General features: G+C 43.7%; 1 protein-coding gene across 5 annotated transcripts in view; it reads right to left on the bottom strand.

The window, feature by feature from the left end:
• The window catches only part of FRMPD4 (FERM and PDZ domain containing 4), an 854,311-nt gene that overhangs the window by 93,355 nt on the left and 743,089 nt on the right, over positions 1–17,867 (bottom strand). The window lies entirely within an intron of this gene.

Below are 17,867 nucleotides of genomic sequence, written 5' to 3'. Positions count from 1 at the left end.
ATTTATTTATAACTGATATGCCGAGAAAGCAGCTCAGAAGATTATGGATACTCAGTAAGTAGGATCTGCAGCTTCTGGCTCCCATGAAACTGAAGGGATGGGGATCATTCCAGTGGTGATAGGTTATTCTGGCGTCGGCCACATTTCCCCCTTCCAAAAAAGATGGGAAACTAACTCCTGGCATTTATATTCTGGAGAAATTTTCAACTGATTTAAATGAATCTCTTTGTTCACATCTAACTTCAGAAGTTTTATCAGTAATTTAAACTCAAGGGGCGCCTGGGTGGCTCAGCGAATTAAGTGTCTGTCTTCAGCTCCGGTCATGATCGCGGGGTCCTTGTGTGGAGCCCCGCGCTGGGCTCCCTGCTCAGCAGGGAGCCTGCTTCTCCCTCTCCCTGTGCCCCTCCCCACCACTTCTCTCTCTCTCTCTCTCTGTCAAATGGATAAATAAACTCTTTAAAAAACATCATTTAAACCTCAAAATAGGTATGGCATTCAAAAATTTTCAAAATGCATCCACAAGTATCGTATTTGACGCCCCGAACAATCTGGGAATAGCGAGGCTGGTGTTACCATCTGCATATCCCAGGAAGGAAGCCGAAGTCAATAATGGCTTCTTGGTTCCCAGGGCCCACGCCTCATATGCCGGAGTGTCGGGTCAAACCCCAACTCCCCGGACTCTTCATGAAGTCTTTGCTCACAGACTGCAGCCAGTGTAGCCTTTTGTGAGCGAAGAGCTATTAGTCTGAACACCAGCGCCCTCCTGTAAGGAATGCAGGCACTGTTATTTCAATGATGTGGACTTCATTCAATTTTTTTTGCTCTCTAATGTTCAATAAGGAAAAGAAGACCATTTTGAAATACCTCAAAAGATGCTATTCTATATGCCATGTGGACAACATATTGTTCAAATGGGGGGGAAAAAAAGAAGATTGAGAAGGACGAATTCTGTGGTCTTTTTGTGTAATTAATAAGAGTTGAGAAGAACGAATGGAAACCCTCCAGGATCTGTCCTCTAGGCATGTACCACCGACTAAGAAAATAAAAGTTTAAAATTCCCCTTTACTCCGAAAGGACACGTCTTCGATTTAGCAGCTCGCAGTCTGAAAGGCTCAGAAAAAGAGAAGTGTTTGTCGAGAGCTAACGTGTTACGCGTTGCACGCTGACACTCATCTGTTACCCGATGTTATCTTCAGAACACCCCACAGGAACGGCAGTTTGACCCCACGACCTCCTCAGTGCAAATGCCAAACACAGAAGAGTAACTGGGTCAAGGTCACACGATTCTCAGAGGTAAGCCAGGTGCAACTCACACCAGGTCTCGTAAGTGTCACACGCTTGACCAGCTACATAATCTGCACTGACAGTGCAAAATCAAAACGCACACACTGTCACCCGAACCTAATTCAGAACCTCAAGACAGCAGAATGTGAAACCCAGGTCAGGGCCCTGTGTTACTGCCTGGGTCACGCACCCAAGAAGCTGGCCTTGGTGGTGTCCCATTCCAACGTCCCACCGCCATCCTAGACGTGTGCGGGCTCAGAGTGACCGCACCGTAGGTCAGCGGGGAGGGGAGGTCTCTCTGGACCCAGAGTTTAGATGTGGCTACAAGGGCAGGTTACACACTTGGGATGAAGGGAGGTGGGAGCTGCAGGCAGAGGAGGAAGCAGGCTCCCCACTGAGCAGGGAGCCCGATCTGGGACTCTATCCCAGGACTCTGGGATCATGACTTGAGCCAAAGGCAGATCTTTAACGGACTGAGCCACCCAGGCATCCCTCTGCGCACGCTGTCCTTAGGCTACCTTTGTAAATGGGGCTCTCTTGCCGGCCCCAGATGGAATAACGGGGAAAAAAGGGAAGGGGATTCCCATAGTTTTAGGGTCTGGTCTTAAGCTAGTCATTTGCACCATAACCCCCGGAAGACATATTCTAAATGAAGAAGGTGGTGGAAGTGAACTGACCTGCTCATGGTGTCCTGTGTTGCAGAACAGAGACCTGGACCCCGGCTGGCAGAACTTCCCGTTGCCAGTGTAGAAGGGACAGGGGAAAGCTTTGCCCCGTGCCACTGCCAGTCTGTGAAAAGCTTCTGGCACGGGTTCCCAGCCTTGGCTGCACATCAGAATCACCCGGAGAGGATTCAAAAGTCCTAATGCCCAGGTTTCCCTCCAGACCAATCATATCAGAATATCTGAGGGTACGAGGCAGGGTTAATCTTGAAAGAATCCCCTGGTGATTCCAAAGTGTACCGAGGACTGGGGACCACTTCCTGCTCAGGGAAATGTGGCATCTAGCTCTCCTTCTAGGTAGTAGGACAAGAGAGCACAAATGATGCCCCAGACCACCTCCTCCAGCCTCTACTGCAAATGTAAGTTAGGATATTTAAAGCATTTATAACTTGATTGTCCTCTTTCCGCCGCATGATAAAGTAATAGTCTCCAATTTTTAATTCATCATTCATTCAATAACTCTAATATTATTATCTTATGAATACCTGACATTTATTAAACACTAATTTCATGCTAAGCAATTTTTGAAATTATTTCCATATGTTAGTTCATTTAATTCTCCGAAACAACTCCATAATGCATTCATTTAGTCAACAAATACTTATTGAACGCCCACAGGCTTCTCGCTTCCAGGGATACAATGGGAATCAAAGCCGAATAAAAATAATAAAATGTTCACTCTGGTATTCAGAGACAGAAAATGATCTAAGAAATTAGTAAAATGTATCGCATATCAGGTCTTTATAAGCACGTGGAGAAAAATAATGCCGGAAGGGGACACTTTGGGCTTCCAGCAGGGGTCGGATAAACATCTGGGGGAGGAGGAGTATTTCAGGGACAGGGGCCTCTAGGGGCAAAGGTCCTGAGACAGGCTGTGCCTGGGGAGAGTGTGCCTAAGGGACAGCGGGAAGGCCGGTGGTAGGACGATGGGGAGGCGCTGAGGGACTCAGGGGTAAATAAAGGACGTGTGTGTGTGTGTGTGTGTGTGTGTGTGTGTGTGTGTGTGTGAGACACAGCCTCTTGGAGGGGCTTTGTGTTTTGTGCTGAGTGAACCCAGCAGCCTTTGGAAGGTTCCGAGTGGAGAAGTGATTGCGAGCGGCCCTTACCGAGGGCAGACAGGAGGAGGCTGGGCAGGGCAGGGGGCAGGGAGAGCTTTACAGGGCCCGTGGGGTCCATCCTGACAAAATACATGGGGGCCTGGACCAGAGTGAGAGCGGCGGGGATGGCAAGAAATCACTGGGTTTTTAATATATTTGGAGGCCACTTCGACAGGGCTGGGATTCCTATTCTGAAACCTCCTTCCTGCTCACGGAGGACATTGAAGTGAGGAAGGACATATCAGCACATCGTCTAGTGCAACTCTTACGTCTTGATGTGTGCAAATCGCAGGAGCCATTTTGGTTGCGAACAGCTAACCCTTTATGGTTTCCACAAGAAACACGCAAATGTTCCTGCCCAAGTACAGGGCAAGTGTGAGACTCATAGGGTCGTTTGCGGGCAGATTTTGTGGCCGGACTCTCTGAAGCCCAACTCTGTAGCTCCCACCCCTACTTCCTAGCAGTGCGATGTGTAAGAACTACTTCCTGACTCTATGCCTCAGTTTCTCCATCTGCGTAATGGCAATATGAGCAGTCACCATGGCTTAGGACAGCTGCAAAGATGAAATGAATGAATAGAAGTGAAGCATTTAGCAAAATGTCTGGCATGGAGTGCCTGGGTGACTCAGTGGGTTAAGCCTCTGCCTTTGGCTCAGGTCATGATCCTGGGGTCCTGGGATGGAGCCCCACATTGGGCTCTCTGCTCAGCGGGGGGGCATGCTACCCCTCCCCCCACCGCCTGCCTCTCTGCCTACTTGTGATCTCTCTCTGTCAAATAAATAAATAAAATCTTAAAAAAAAATGTCTGGCATGTAATCAGCATTCAACAAGTGATGTGCCAGGCACCTGGGTGGCTCAGTTAAGCATCTGCCTTGGGCTCAGGTCATGATTCCGGGGTCCGGGAGGAGTCCCACATTGGGCTCCCCATTCAGCAGGGAGCCTGCTTCTCCCTCTGCCTGCTGTTCCTCCTGCTTGTGCTTTCCCTCTCTTTCTCTCTCTCTCTGTCAAATAAATAAATAAAATCTTAAAAAAAAAAAAGTAATGTGGGGGCACCTGGGTGGCTCAGTGGGTTAAGCCTCTGCCTTCAGCTCAGGTCATGATCCCAGGGTCCTGGGATCGAGCCCCACATCAGGTATCTGCTCGGCAGGGAGCGTGCTTCCTCCTCTCTCTCTCTGCCTGCTTCTCTGCCTACTTGTGATCTCTGTCTGTCAAATAAATATTTTTTTAAAAAAGCGATGTGTTATTTTCATCTCTCGAGGTCAATGAATAGAAAGGAATAGATTTCAGATATTACGAACACATTCACTCTTAAAATATGAACACAAACCCAGTATCATTTCAAATGTTGATAGCCCAACGCCCGATGAATTGTCTCACCAAATCGTAGCTAAGCTCTGAGAACTTTCATTTGAAAAATCTTATCAAGTGCGATGACACAATAAACACAAGTATAAGTATGCCAGAATACAGACCAAAAAAGAAAGAATAAAATACAGGCTCTCTAAGGACTGAATCAGTAAATTTTTCTTGGCCATGTTTCTAGAACTCTAAGTGAACATGCAGTCCAGGGCTGGGAAGGAACCTACGTCATGGGGAAAATGAGAAGCGCCACTCAAGTTCTAAGGGACAGAGGAGATGGAGATGCTGCCACCAGCTGTGTCCACAGAGAGTGTGACATTGGTCTACATCCCTTCATTGTTCTTTCCCCGCCCAAGTAACATTGAGACCCACAACTGAACGTGTATTTTGTGGTGGGTGTTTGCTGCAGCATTTTCATTTTTTGCATTCTTCTTGTTTTGTTTGCACTTGAGGATAACCTTCCAATGGCATTATTATTCTTGTGCAACAGGTGGTATTTTCAGAATAAATTATCTAAAAATAATCAACCTGTCTTTTTTCCAGCAGGAACGGCTCTATACAAAAATGTGCCCCCATGAAACATCATTTGGTGGTTTGGATTAAGGTAAGCACGTTTTTGGCTCTCACCTTGCAGTATTTTTCATAAAGATGCTTGAGTCCTTTTACAATGAGCTGAGAAAGCAACACCTTTTTTTACCTGCTCGGGACATGCTTCAGTGAATTCTCATGCTAACGCTGCAAGAAGACAACTGATGAGCTCCACAACCTTTCAGTCCCAGCCCCCAACCATCTGCAACACACACCACACACACACACACACACACACACACACACAGGCCAGGAATCAGACACCTAAAAATCCAGGCTCTGTTAATTGAGATGGAAAACATGCCCACCAGAGATTCAATGAATAATCACCCTGTTCCTGACAGATTCATTTTAAAGGAATGATGGTGATCTTGCTGTCCAACCCCCGCCCCCATAACAAAAGGAAAGGGCTTTCCTAAAGTATTGGGAGACTTTCTTCCTCCACAGAAGTCAAAGACGGATACACTCAGCATATCACAAGAACTGACTTTGACTGGTAGATAGAATGCTATAAGAAGACCCAGTGTGATTCCATTTTTATATGCACTTATCAGAGACAGTGATGTCCTTTTATGGAATATGTGTGGAAGGGAAAGACTCTGGTGGGAAAAACTAAATTTGGAAGTTATTACTTGTATTGTCAAATTAAAAACTGTAGAAACATGGTGGCAGGTCGGATACATGGGTAGGTAAGACTGGAATGAAAAGAAGTATGAACGAACAGGTGCACCCAAGTTCTACTCAAGAAGGCCATTGCCATTGTGACTCTGCAAGGGGAGGCCAGCTGGGATTACGTGATAGCATTACACGTCAAGATATTCCATGCTCACCTCGCTAGTACTGGTCTCTGTGACCAACTGAATTATTCTTCATTTGCAGCCCAGGATGTGACTGGCCATGCTATGCCACGTGCCTTTCAGAGCCTCCCACTGCACGCAGTTCACATTTCGCTGTCCCTTGACTCAGTTAACACCTTACTGTGCAAAGCGAGCACACGGCAGAGCCCAGGTGTGACAAACAAAAAACACCTTTGTAGCTGGTCTTGTGCTCTTGTTCCTTTATCGTCACCACGCACGTGGAACAAACCAGAGCTGGCAGCTCAGGAAGGAGCCACGTGGAGCGAGCGGAGCTTCCCAGCCCCCCAGCCTAGAGCAGCTGGCCAATTACGAGCTAGGAAGTAATGATGGCGTGACAATGAATTTGGGAGATGCTTGTTAGGCACCAAAAGCTCACTCATATAATCATTACACAGTGATTTCTATTGGTTAAAACCCCTGGAATTCCAGAGTTCGCCTTGGATTCTACCAACCCTATTGTCCACACCATTTATGACCGGATGTTAACATTTCACAAACACGACAGACACTTCCAAAGGAAACTGTCCCTAACCCCCGCCTCATTATCGCAGTTGACAGGACATCCACAGGAATGCTATAATCTCTTCTTCATGACTTTCTCATACCCCTGAATGCACATGGGTAGCAGTGCAAGGGTAAAAATTCCTAAGCCCTCCTGTGGCCTGTGAGGGAGCCTAATAAGAAAAGCTCTGAACAAAAGTTCTAAGTTAGGCAAACCAGAATTCCCTAGAACAAGAAGAAGGAAGGAAAAAAAAAACCCACAACAACTCAGAAGTATGGATTATTCAAGTTGACAGAGGACAGCTGAGGGAGCTCCGGAAGTAGATGAGACCACAGGATGGGTTTTCAGCAGGTCCAGATTACAGTGACGTGTGTGTACCAAAGTGACATCCTGAAAAAAGTGTTTGCTGGCTTCTCACTGGGTTTGTTCCTCTACGGGGTCTAATGAAGAAGACAGCCTGGTGACCATCCCTGAGCAACTCCACTAAGGAGGCAACGGCAAAGGGTCCTGTGAGGTGGCAGAAACTTCGGGTGTTGGTGCTATGTCTAGCGAAACACCAAGATCCACAGGTTGGGCCTAAAGAAATGGCAGCCCGTGAACTTCAGGGACCTCCTCAGTCTTGGGCCAGGGTACCTTGGAGCAGGACCGTGCACTGAAGACCAGAGAGGTCTGCTCAGATCTCAACTTGGCACACATCCAGAGGACGTTTGAGTATTGATGTGATTATGTTCAAATTGACAACCAGCGGGAGTGTAATATGATATTCACACGTGACTTTCTTGATTTTCTTTCAACACATGACTAGTCTGTGCCGTGTGAGAGAACAGCAACTGTGAGTTGAACCGGGAGGGCAGTGACTAAGCCTGGAGAGAAACCGTCCTGAGCAGGGACATCATGCTAGGAGATCTGGGAACTCCTGCTAATACGGATCGAAACGCCCCGAATCGAGAACGTCCGGGGCATTCCACCCCTTTCACGATCGATGGGTTTTTACACTCAAAACCCATTTTTTGAAAGCAAATCTGGGCAAGCCTCTGGCCTCAGGGATCAAAAAGGTTCAACCATACGCCGCCACTGAAGAGGAGTTGAATTTAATATAAAAGTAAATAACTGTACATAATGTATTTCCAGCTCACATAACATACTGGGTCTCATGCTTTCTGCCTTCATGAATATTCATACTGTGGGTTCAGAAGAGCTCAACCTTCACTAATCAATTCCACAGGCCACTGTCACTCAATTCCACAACACGGCAGGAGCATTTAAAGATTTCCAACTGTTTAGTCAAGCTTGGAAGCTTACACAGTACTCGCGAAGCTAACAGAATCCCGAATGCTTAACGGAGAAGACACAAACTGTTTAGAAGAATCCTGGAGAATTTTATGAGAGTTTGAAATAAACGGGACTTCCTAATGGGTAGACAAAATTTGAAAATCTCGGCTCTCTTTAAGCTAATTTATAGATTTAATGCTATTCAATAAGGATATCTCAATAGTCAATTTTAAAGAATTCAACAAAGAGAACTCTGAATTTTGTATGATCGTATAGAACACTTTGAACAAGAAAAACACTGGCTGTCGAGCCGACAGGATACCAGACCCTATTAGAAAATGACAATTCTTAGGATGCTCTGATCCTGGCGCAAACAGAGAAAAGTATAAACTGGTGGAGTCGATGCTTCAGCTGGAACAAACAAGGCTTCCAGGTACATTTAGAGATGCCTGCCTCTGGAAAGAACTGAACGCAAGCCAAGGAACCAAAGAAACAAGTGCTTTAGCATGTCAATAAAATGGTTGGTTTTGAACCAAAGCCTTTAAATCTTTTGTCATCCAGAGGTTGTCTCTTCAGAGTCAAGGAGCTATCAGAATAATGAAGGAGAGAGTAACTTCAATTTTAAAAGAAATCTGGGTGTGTGTTAAGAATGCAGGGAAACAGATGTTTAAAAATGATGCTACCGTTATGTGCTTGTTTTATTGAAAATTATGCAAATACATATCTATAAAAACAGCAGCCTTTGAAAACCTGGAAATGAATTTTTCCAACCCTTTCAAAAATCCTCAAGTGAAGCATTTCAGTGGTGTGTGAACTCATTTGTTAAATATAATACCAAGTAACATCTCCCATTTGGTTTGTGAGAACAGCTGAGGGACAACAAGGAACGTGGAAGCTTTCTGGCCGAATCTCGGCAAACTGACTTGCAGAGATGAGAATGGAAAACAGTAAGCAAGCTGGTGAGACGTTCTGTCCTGTTGCCTCTTGATAGATTTCTGCTTCCGATGACAGTGAGTGAAATCAAGTAAAGCCATAAGCTGAACTTGCAAACAGACCCTCAAGTTTTTTAAAAAATTTATTTATTTGACAGACAGATCACAAGTAGACAGAGAGGCAGGCAGAGAGAGAGAGAGAGGAGGAAGCAGGTTCCCCGCTGAGCAGAGAGCCCGATGCGGGACTCGATCCCAGGACCCTGGGATCATGACCTGAGCCGAAGGCAGAGGCTTCAACCCACTGAGCCACCCAGGCACCCCAGACCCTCAAATTTTTATTCAACAGTGTAGTAAACGACAGTGCTCAAAAATAAATAAGCATCCTCAATTATGCTGCTGTCATGAAAATATTACAGAATTTGGAATGCAGCAATAACAGTGTGTTTACAAGTGATTAAAAAATATACCCCGCCTTCATTTCATCTCATGTTAACATTCCATTTTAATACCTTTTTCACATGTGCTTCATGCTTTCCATAACATACTCTTTACTGTGGCGTGGGTGTATATACATATAAATTACATATAAATTAACACATATTCGGAGTTTACATGTTCAAAGCCTTTTTTGGTAATAGGAATGGAGGGCCCCTGGGTGGTTCAGATGGTTAAGGTTAAGCGTCAACCTTTGGCTCTGGTCGTGGTCCCAGGGTCCTGGGAGCGAGCCCTGCATCAGGCTCTCTGCTCAGCAGGAAGTCTGCTTCTCCCTCTGCCTTGCTCCCTGCCCCGCCCCTACTCATGCCTGTGCTCTTACCTCTCTCTCTCTCTGAAATAAATAAATAAAATCTATAATGGGAATGGAGTACAAAAGCAAAAAATGTGGAGATTTCTGTTCTGTATAATCTGATTTATCGTGTGAGCCCAAAAAGTGTTTTACATATGCAAACATGACAGACAGAATCATGGATATTACAAAGCTCAGCACAGCTCTTAAAAAAAGCCCAGCTCTCACGTTCCAATCTATTCTGAATCAAGTTTAGAAACCTACAAATGAAGTTAACATGCTGATGGGAAATGGTACATTTCATTCTGCTTGTCTAATCCTTGCAAATCCCAGCAAACAAGATGAAACAGAGTGGCCCCAGGTTTGGGTCAGATGAATTGATGGTTATTACATGTGTTCCAGCTTTGGGCTCCAAAAGACTGAACGTTTAGAGGTTGGAAACCTAACCACTCCAGATCTTTCTAAGTTTCAATTGGTATCTGTCGTTTACAGAGCATAACGAATTACAGGGCAGGGCAGGGCAGGGAAGAACATTCCATCTTGAATGATTACCGTTATTTTTTTGTACCTACACGAAAATCCACTTTTGAACAAAAGACTTGATAACAATGAGCGAAGCCTTTCTCAAGCTGTTAAAATCATCACTTTAGGTCTGAAAATTTGTTTCCATCAAATTGGAGTCTATCCACACTTTAGAGCAGGAGACGACGGAAGCAGAGGGTTGAAGATGCAGGGGGTGCCCCTCCCCCACTCCCAGGGGCTGCTGTATAGATCTCTGTGATTAATGTGTATTCTTTGAAAATTTCTATTATAGTTTTATATTTGGAAAGTGAAAACAATCCCATGGGTTTGTAAATTCCAACTATGAGTTGTGAGAAACCGTGACCTAAGATAATATTGAAAAACGTGAACTGGTTTGGGGCATGTGGCCGGCTTAGTTGACAGAGCAGGTGACTCTTGATCTCGGGGTTGTGAGTTCGAGCCCCACGCTGGGTGTAGAGTTGATGAAAAATAATTAAATAAATAGGTACAGCATGGAGATATTTTAAAAAACATGAACTGATTTTTAAAAAGGACATACTTTTAGAGGGATGATTAGCCACACTTAGTAAATTTCAAGATTTTATAATCTTTACACAAAGGATTTGAAAAAGTGATTAGGCAGTAAGGGTCCCTTGATGACTAAGAACTTTTTGTTTTTTTTAAAGGTCTTATTTATTTATTTGAGAGAGAGAAGGAGAGAGAACGAGCATGTGAGTGGGGAAGGGGAAGGGGACGGGGAACATCTCAAGGGCACTCCCCGCTGAGCACAGAGCCCTGTGCAGGAGCTTGATCCCATGACCTAGAGATCAAGACCTGAGCCAAAATCACGAGTTGGATGCTTAACCGACCAAACCACCCAGGCACCCCTGATGACTGAGAATGTCTGACAGAAGTTAAAAGAAGATGGCAAAGAAATCACAGAATTAAAGGTTTCAGCTAACGGTTCTATTTTAATCAAGAAATTGTGGTCTCCTGGGGCACCTAGGTGGCTCAGTCAGTTAAGCCTCTGCCTTCGGCTCAGGTCATGATCTCAGGGTCCTGGGATCGAGCCCCGCATTGGGAGCTCCTTGCTCAGCGGGGAGCCTGCTTCTCCCTCTCCCTTTGTTCCTTCCCCTGCTTCTGCTCTCTCTCAAATAAATAAATAAAATCTTTAAAAATTAAAAAAGAAATTGTGATCTCCTAATCTTTTCTGCATTAAAATAATTGTTCTTAGCCCCTACCTAGAGTAAATTCAGTTTCCTTAGATATCGAACTATGTTACAGCCCAAGGTTCCACATCTTTCCTGCTTTGAGTTTTGTTTGTTTACTTCATTTTCCCCTCTTTTAAGCTCCATACACATGAACTCAACCGCTCTACCTGAGGTCCCAGATCCAAGCCTGCTTCCTTCTCTGCCTGCTCTGTGTGATGGGTGCTTCAGTCCCTGCAGGCGACAGCACGTAGTGGTGCTGTCCCAGGTGCGGCTAGTCGGTGGTCCCTGGGTGCCTCAGTGGGACTCACTGATTTCTTTATCTGTGCCTCCATCTATCCATTCTCTGCCAGGATTCAACCACACCATCCCTCTCTCCAATGTAGACACCTGCTGAGTCCCAGGAATCACACCCTTGGCGATGAACTGATGAGGAACGTCCTCATCCAGACTCCAATTGGAAAATCGGATTAGAAGTTCTGTTCTAATGCTTAGCCAAGAGCAATAAGCATTTCTGCACTGAGAGCAATACTGAGATCAATTATTCAATTAATACTATTTATAATACATCAACCATACCTATATTTACACCTACAGTTCTTAAAGCACAAACAAATCCCAAATACCTATTAAATAAATACTTCTTTCTGGATGCAATGCATTTTCCACATATAAACCTTTAAATACAATGAAGACTTTAGCTTCCTGGATTGACTGCCATAGAATTCATTTCTAACTCCCTAATTTAAATGAAAAACAATCTCCTTTTGTCCTAACTGAAGCATTTTCTCTGGTTGTCTCTGTAGAAGTTCTCAGTAAACTATCTTTGGTCAGTATTACCCACATACCAGCCATTTTCATGACTTAGAGGAGTCAACAGGCTAGCCAGGAGATTTTTGTCTATCCTTTCCTCCCTGGCTAACAGCCACTGACTTTGCAAATTCAGTCAAAATCAGGCTCTTCTGTTATTTAATTCAACAACTCTTTAGTGGAACCTTTCTATGTGTCTGGTACCCGGATGTGGCTGTGATTCAGACCCACAAGCTTCTCTTCTAGCCCAGGTGGCAGCAAACTGTAGCCCACGGGGCAAATCTGGCCTCTGGCTGCTTTAATAAATAATGCTTTATTGGAGCAAAGCCATGCCCTTCTATTAATATACTGTGGTTGTTTTCACGCTACCAAGGCAGCAGTTCTAATGGTAACAGAAGCTTTCTGGCCCACAAAGCCTGAAATATTTCCTACCTGGTCCTTTACAGAAAAAGGTTTGCCGGCCCCTCTTCTAGTGGAGAGACGGAGGTGATAAAAATCAAACATAAACCATATCTCATATTTTTGGTGGCTGATATGATTTTACGTAAAAAAATATATATATATACAGCAGGATCGAGCGTGAAAGGGGGTGGATGTGTTGCATGAGACGGGAGTGGAGGCCTCTCCAAGGAGGTGACTTGAGACCTGGATGAAGTGAGGGATTCAGCTGGGAGGCTAGCCATGTAGAAGATACCAGGCAGAGGGAAAGGAGGTAGAATGGTCTTGAGAGGACAGTTTCCCTGCCATTGGTCTACTCATACATTCATTCCTTTATTGAAAAAAGTTGTAGTCCAATGGAATGTGAAGTTCTCCATGGTTCTATGCCCTGAAGGAAATTCCAGTCCAGTAGGAGAAGCTACAGATAAAAACATCTGAGTCCAACAGATTGCTGGAGGCAGGTGCCAAGGAAGGATATACGCCATACTCTGGGGGCACATTCCATGGGGGTAATCAGCCTACGCAGTCGGGGGACTAGGAAGTACCTGACAGAGAAGATGACCATGAGTAGAGTCTAGAGATATGAGGAGGTAAATACCAGATGGCTAAGGAAGGAAATTATGTTCCAATCCAAGGGAAGAGCAGGCAAAGCCACAGAGACATTAAAGAGACTGGTGTTTGGGACAACTGTACGTGTTACTTGCTGGGTAATAGGGAAGAATGTTTAGGAGAGTGAGTGGTATCAAGGACAAATGAGGTTAAAGAAGAAAACCATTAGCCATGTTAGAAGGCTGCCCTGTACCACTCCCAGACCCTTTATGTAAGCAAGAGTACATCCTTCCTGCAAAGGTCGGAGGCTCTGAAATCTACCACTTGCATAGCAGCTGGGATACACTGGGTTGGGAAAAGAAAAATCCTGAAATTCTCTCCACGTTCTAGGAGATGAAAGTAGAAGATCTCAGAAAAGGTTAATACAGTTCTTAAATATTAACTTGAATGCACACACTATTAATTTTACTTATGAATCAGTAATATTCATTTTGAGGGTTATAGTTCAAAGGACTACATACACAGTTTAAACAGAACCCAGACAGATACATTTTTCTTGTCATGCCTTCAGCTTTAGCAAATGAGATGCAATAAATGAGGGACCTATTCAGGCTGGTATAAATTCACGTCCAGAAGAGGTTCCATTAATTCATGATCAACTTCATCTTTCAAGGACTTAGTTCTATTTGTCAATACCACTATTGAAAACCATTTCAACAATTAGTCTTTATCAACAGCCAGCTCATCTACCCAGATTTTTATCATCGTTAAAGATGATGAATTCAGCGCCTGCAGAATGCATATTGACTGTGCCTTGTGAATCTAATTGTAGGATCTAAAAGGGCAAAAATGTTTGTCAGTTTCCCTAAAGCTGAAAAATCCCTACAGCTAGGCTGGTAATCAATTACATTAATTGAGTTCAGTTCAATGTGTTTAAGAGATGACTTTTATGTTAACGACACTCTAATGTGTCAGAGGCAATAATAATCAAGTCACATCCTTGGGTTGATTGAGGGGCTCAGCAGAGCTGGTAGTTCTCAAGCTCACCTCATACCATCAAGCCAGATAGACATGACTCCCAAGGAACCTGAGATTGAGATTTATTGGTGATTACTCATTTAAAAGACAGGTAATATAGGAAGGTAGCCACACAATAAATGCTCAGAATCATATGCTTGACAGTAATCTGTATAAACAGTGTGCCATTGGGGTAAATGTAAGTCAGTGTGAATTGAATTTGAGACGAGGCTATACAACATTTCGGATACCACGAGGCATATCTCTTCCTGGAGACTACATCGGAATAACCATGTTAGAAAAGGATGTAGCAGTAAGCCCAACCTTGTAATTCTCAACCCTGACTTCTGAGTTATTGGATAGGACCCAGAGGTAGGGATCTTCAGAGCATGCCAGTGGTCCTCCCACGACACTTGGTAGGTAGTCCTAAGGTTTGAAGAGTGCACCCAGCAGACTAGAGGAGCTGGCGAGCAAAAGGAAAAGTGGACTGGGAAGAAATCAGGTGATTTCCTTGTTCTGATTCCAATCAAGAGGGAGGGTGATCAATTTCAGCAGGAAGAAGAGAATCGTCACTGAGAGAATGGCCACTATCTTCCAAGACAGCGACTATCCTAACACCGGGCTCCATTTTAGAACAAAACTATGGGGTTACCGGTGGGTTAAGCCTCTGCTTTCGGCTCAGGTCATGATCTCAGGGCCCTGGGATCAAGCCCCACATCGGGCTCTCTGCTCATCAGGGAGCCTGCTTCCCCTTCTCCCTCTACCTGCCTCTCTGCATACTTGTTCTCTCTCTCTGTGTGTCAAATAAATAAATAAAATCTTAAAAAAAAAGCAAAACTATGAAACAAAATAATTAAAGAAAGTACAATACTCTGATATTTTCCATGTCCACTTCAATGCTATTTGCTTAAAACGCTTTCATTTTCCAGACCCAATTCAGCTGATAACCTAAATCACACTTCAGTTTGTCCCATTAGTTAATGTAGCATTAGCCAGGAAGCTGTGCTTTTAAAGGCCATTCCAGGGGATTCTGGGGCAAAGCATTGGGTCAGTGGGAGACATCCAAGGAGGGAGCTCAAGAGACGGAAGAGACAGCCAGCCTCCTTCTACCTGGTACTCTGCAGCCATGCCCACCCACAGCTTGCCTCGGTGACAACCTCTGATGAAGCACCTGCTTCCCTGGGACCATCTTGAGAATCTGAGTTTCCAGATGGAGAAGCATGGAAGGGAGGCAACAGCAATTCTTGATGATAAACAACTTCATGGCTTGGATACAACACTTGCCATTATTTTAGCACGAACCCAGGACAGTCTCAAGGATTGAAAAACATACAGATTAGAGGCACACAGCTCAGCCTCTAGTGTATATCGCCCTGTTGAGAACTAGTGTACCATCGATGACAGGACAAAGGAAACTGCTTTTCATTGTTTTATTTTATTTTATTGTGCTGATCCAACACAGATTGCATCTGATGAGACTTGAGAAAATTACCACCTGAACATCTGGAGTCTAAACCAAGTATCTTTTATGGAAACTTGGCTATAGCAATTTCCATTTGCCTTTCGTCTTATTAAGGGAACTTTGGGAAAAATTTTACTTCATTTCCTATCATTAAGATTCATTTGGATTAAAAAAAATTCATTTGGATAAACTCAGAATAGCTCAAACCTTCAGAGGACATGCGCACTTAAAAGCATCCTGAAATTTAAAATTAAAAAAAAATTTTTTAAAGATTTTATTTATTCATTTATTTGTCAGAGGCAGAAAGAGAGAGAGAGTGAGCATGAGTAGGGGGACGAGCAGGCAGAGGGAGAAGCAGGCTCCCCGCTGAGTAAGGAGCCCGATGCAGGGCTCTGTCCCAGGACTTGGGGATCATATGAGCTGAAGGCTCATATGAGCTGACTGAGCCACCCAGGCATCCCTGCATATGGGAACTTTAAAAGAACTCAATTATTTTAAAAAATAATTAACATGTATCAGCAGTATCCATTCTACAAGATGCAGCTTTCTTATGATCATAACTGATGTTTAACAAAACATGAAAGATAGGCATTTTCAATGACATATTTAGCAATTTTATGTATGCCTAATTAACTTGTTACAATAACATTCATTTAACTCAATTTAAGGGCTAAAAAGTATTTTCAGCTTTTATTAGTGTGACACTTATATTCTGGGCCACACAAATCATGGCGGTAAACAAATCAAAGACACAGGATGAAACTGGGAGATTTTGCCTCAGTCCTTCTTCACCTTTACGAAAGGGCATTAGAACTTCCTGCTCTTCTCTCTCCATCACAGGGAGTTGCTCTTCCCTTCAATACTTTATACTTAGTATACTTAAACTAAGTATAAGTATAGTATAAGTATAGTATACTTATACTAAGTATACTAAGTATGCTACTTCATCTACTTTTTACATCAGGCTTTTGATCAGGCATTGAGCTAAGCCCTGAAAAAAATAAAAAGAATCATTACCATAAAAGCAGCAGATACTGCGAACAGGCCCGAGCTTGCCAAGTACTTCTGTTGACAACACACTTGCATTGTCACATTCATTCTCACAACAAACCTACTAGCTGGGTAATATTTTCACCATTTATACTTGAGGGTGCAGAGGGGCTGAGTGGCCACATTTAAGTTATGAAAGTACTAGAGGGTCGCCTGGGTGGCTCAGTGGGTTAAAGCCTCTGCGTTCAGCTCAGGTCATGATCCCAGGGTCCTGGGATCGAGCCCCATGTCCGGCTCTCTGCTCAGCAGGGACCCTGCTTCCCTTCCTCTCTCTCTGCCTGCTTCTCTGCCTACTTGTGATCTCTGTCTTTCAAATAAACAAATAAAATCTTTAAATAAAAAAGAAAGTACTACAATAAAATATTTCTTAAAAAAAGAAACGACAAGCTCAAAATGGAGTCACTTGTGCTAAGCCCCAGATCAGCAAACCAAGACTGAATACAGAACCTTACTGCAGTTCCAGCCTCTTCCAGGAATGTAACCTTTGCACTCAATTTGAAATTACCTGATCAGCGCTAGTGGGGGTAATCTACCTCACAGACCCTGCCTATCCCCCTTAGGAAGGAAGCTTTGTCTGCAACAACCTACTTTTTGCTAGAAATTTCTTTTTCCTGCCCCCTTATTTCCATAAAAGCCTTTCATTTTGTGCAGCTCTTTGGAGTCCCTTTCTATTTGCTGGATGGAGTGCTGCCTGATTCATGAGTCACTGAATAAGGCCAATTAGATCTTCAAATTTACTCAGTTGAATCTTGCTGTTGTTATTGTTGTTGTTTTCCTTCTTAACATACTAAAGAATACATCTAGAGTCTTGTGGCAGGAAGGGAATTTCCAAGTATAATGTGAAATCTAAAAGCTACAAAGGAAAAGACAAATAGGTTCAACTCCATAGAAATTTAAGAGGGCAAAAGCATAAGCCAAGTTATAAGAGAAAATGCTGGAAGATGTGTGCAACATAGACAATGGACAAATGTATGAATACGTAATAAATAAAGAGTTTGTACAATTCAAAAACCAAAGATAATCCAGTAAAAAATGGTGACTTATATGATCAGGGACATAGATGAAAATAATACAAAGGGCTAATAATGTTCTGAAAGTCACTCCTTCTCATTGTGAAATGCAAAGTGAAATACTGATTTGCCACTTTTCCCCCCTTGAAGTAAAAATGTAAGCTGGTGCAACCTGTTTCTGAAGGGCCCTCATGAGCTTCCAGAATTTACATGCACATATTATGTGTCTCAGCAGTGTTGGTTCTAGGCCTGTATCCTATAAGATAGCTGGGGAGAGCCGTGTACCCAAGGATGCCCACTGCGGCACTTTATCGAAAACAGAAATAGGGAGGGAATGCGAGAATGACAAGGTGCTCTTGAAAAGTAAATATATAATTTCATATTGAATTCAACAGAAAGCTTGA

The sequence above is a fragment of the Mustela erminea genome, chromosome X, assembly GCF_009829155.1.
Source record: "Mustela erminea isolate mMusErm1 chromosome X, mMusErm1.Pri, whole genome shotgun sequence".
In the NCBI taxonomy this organism is placed as follows: domain Eukaryota; kingdom Metazoa; phylum Chordata; class Mammalia; order Carnivora; family Mustelidae; genus Mustela; species Mustela erminea.
Note: the sequence above shows the minus strand (reverse complement) of the source record. Positions and strands in the feature narration are given on the sequence as shown.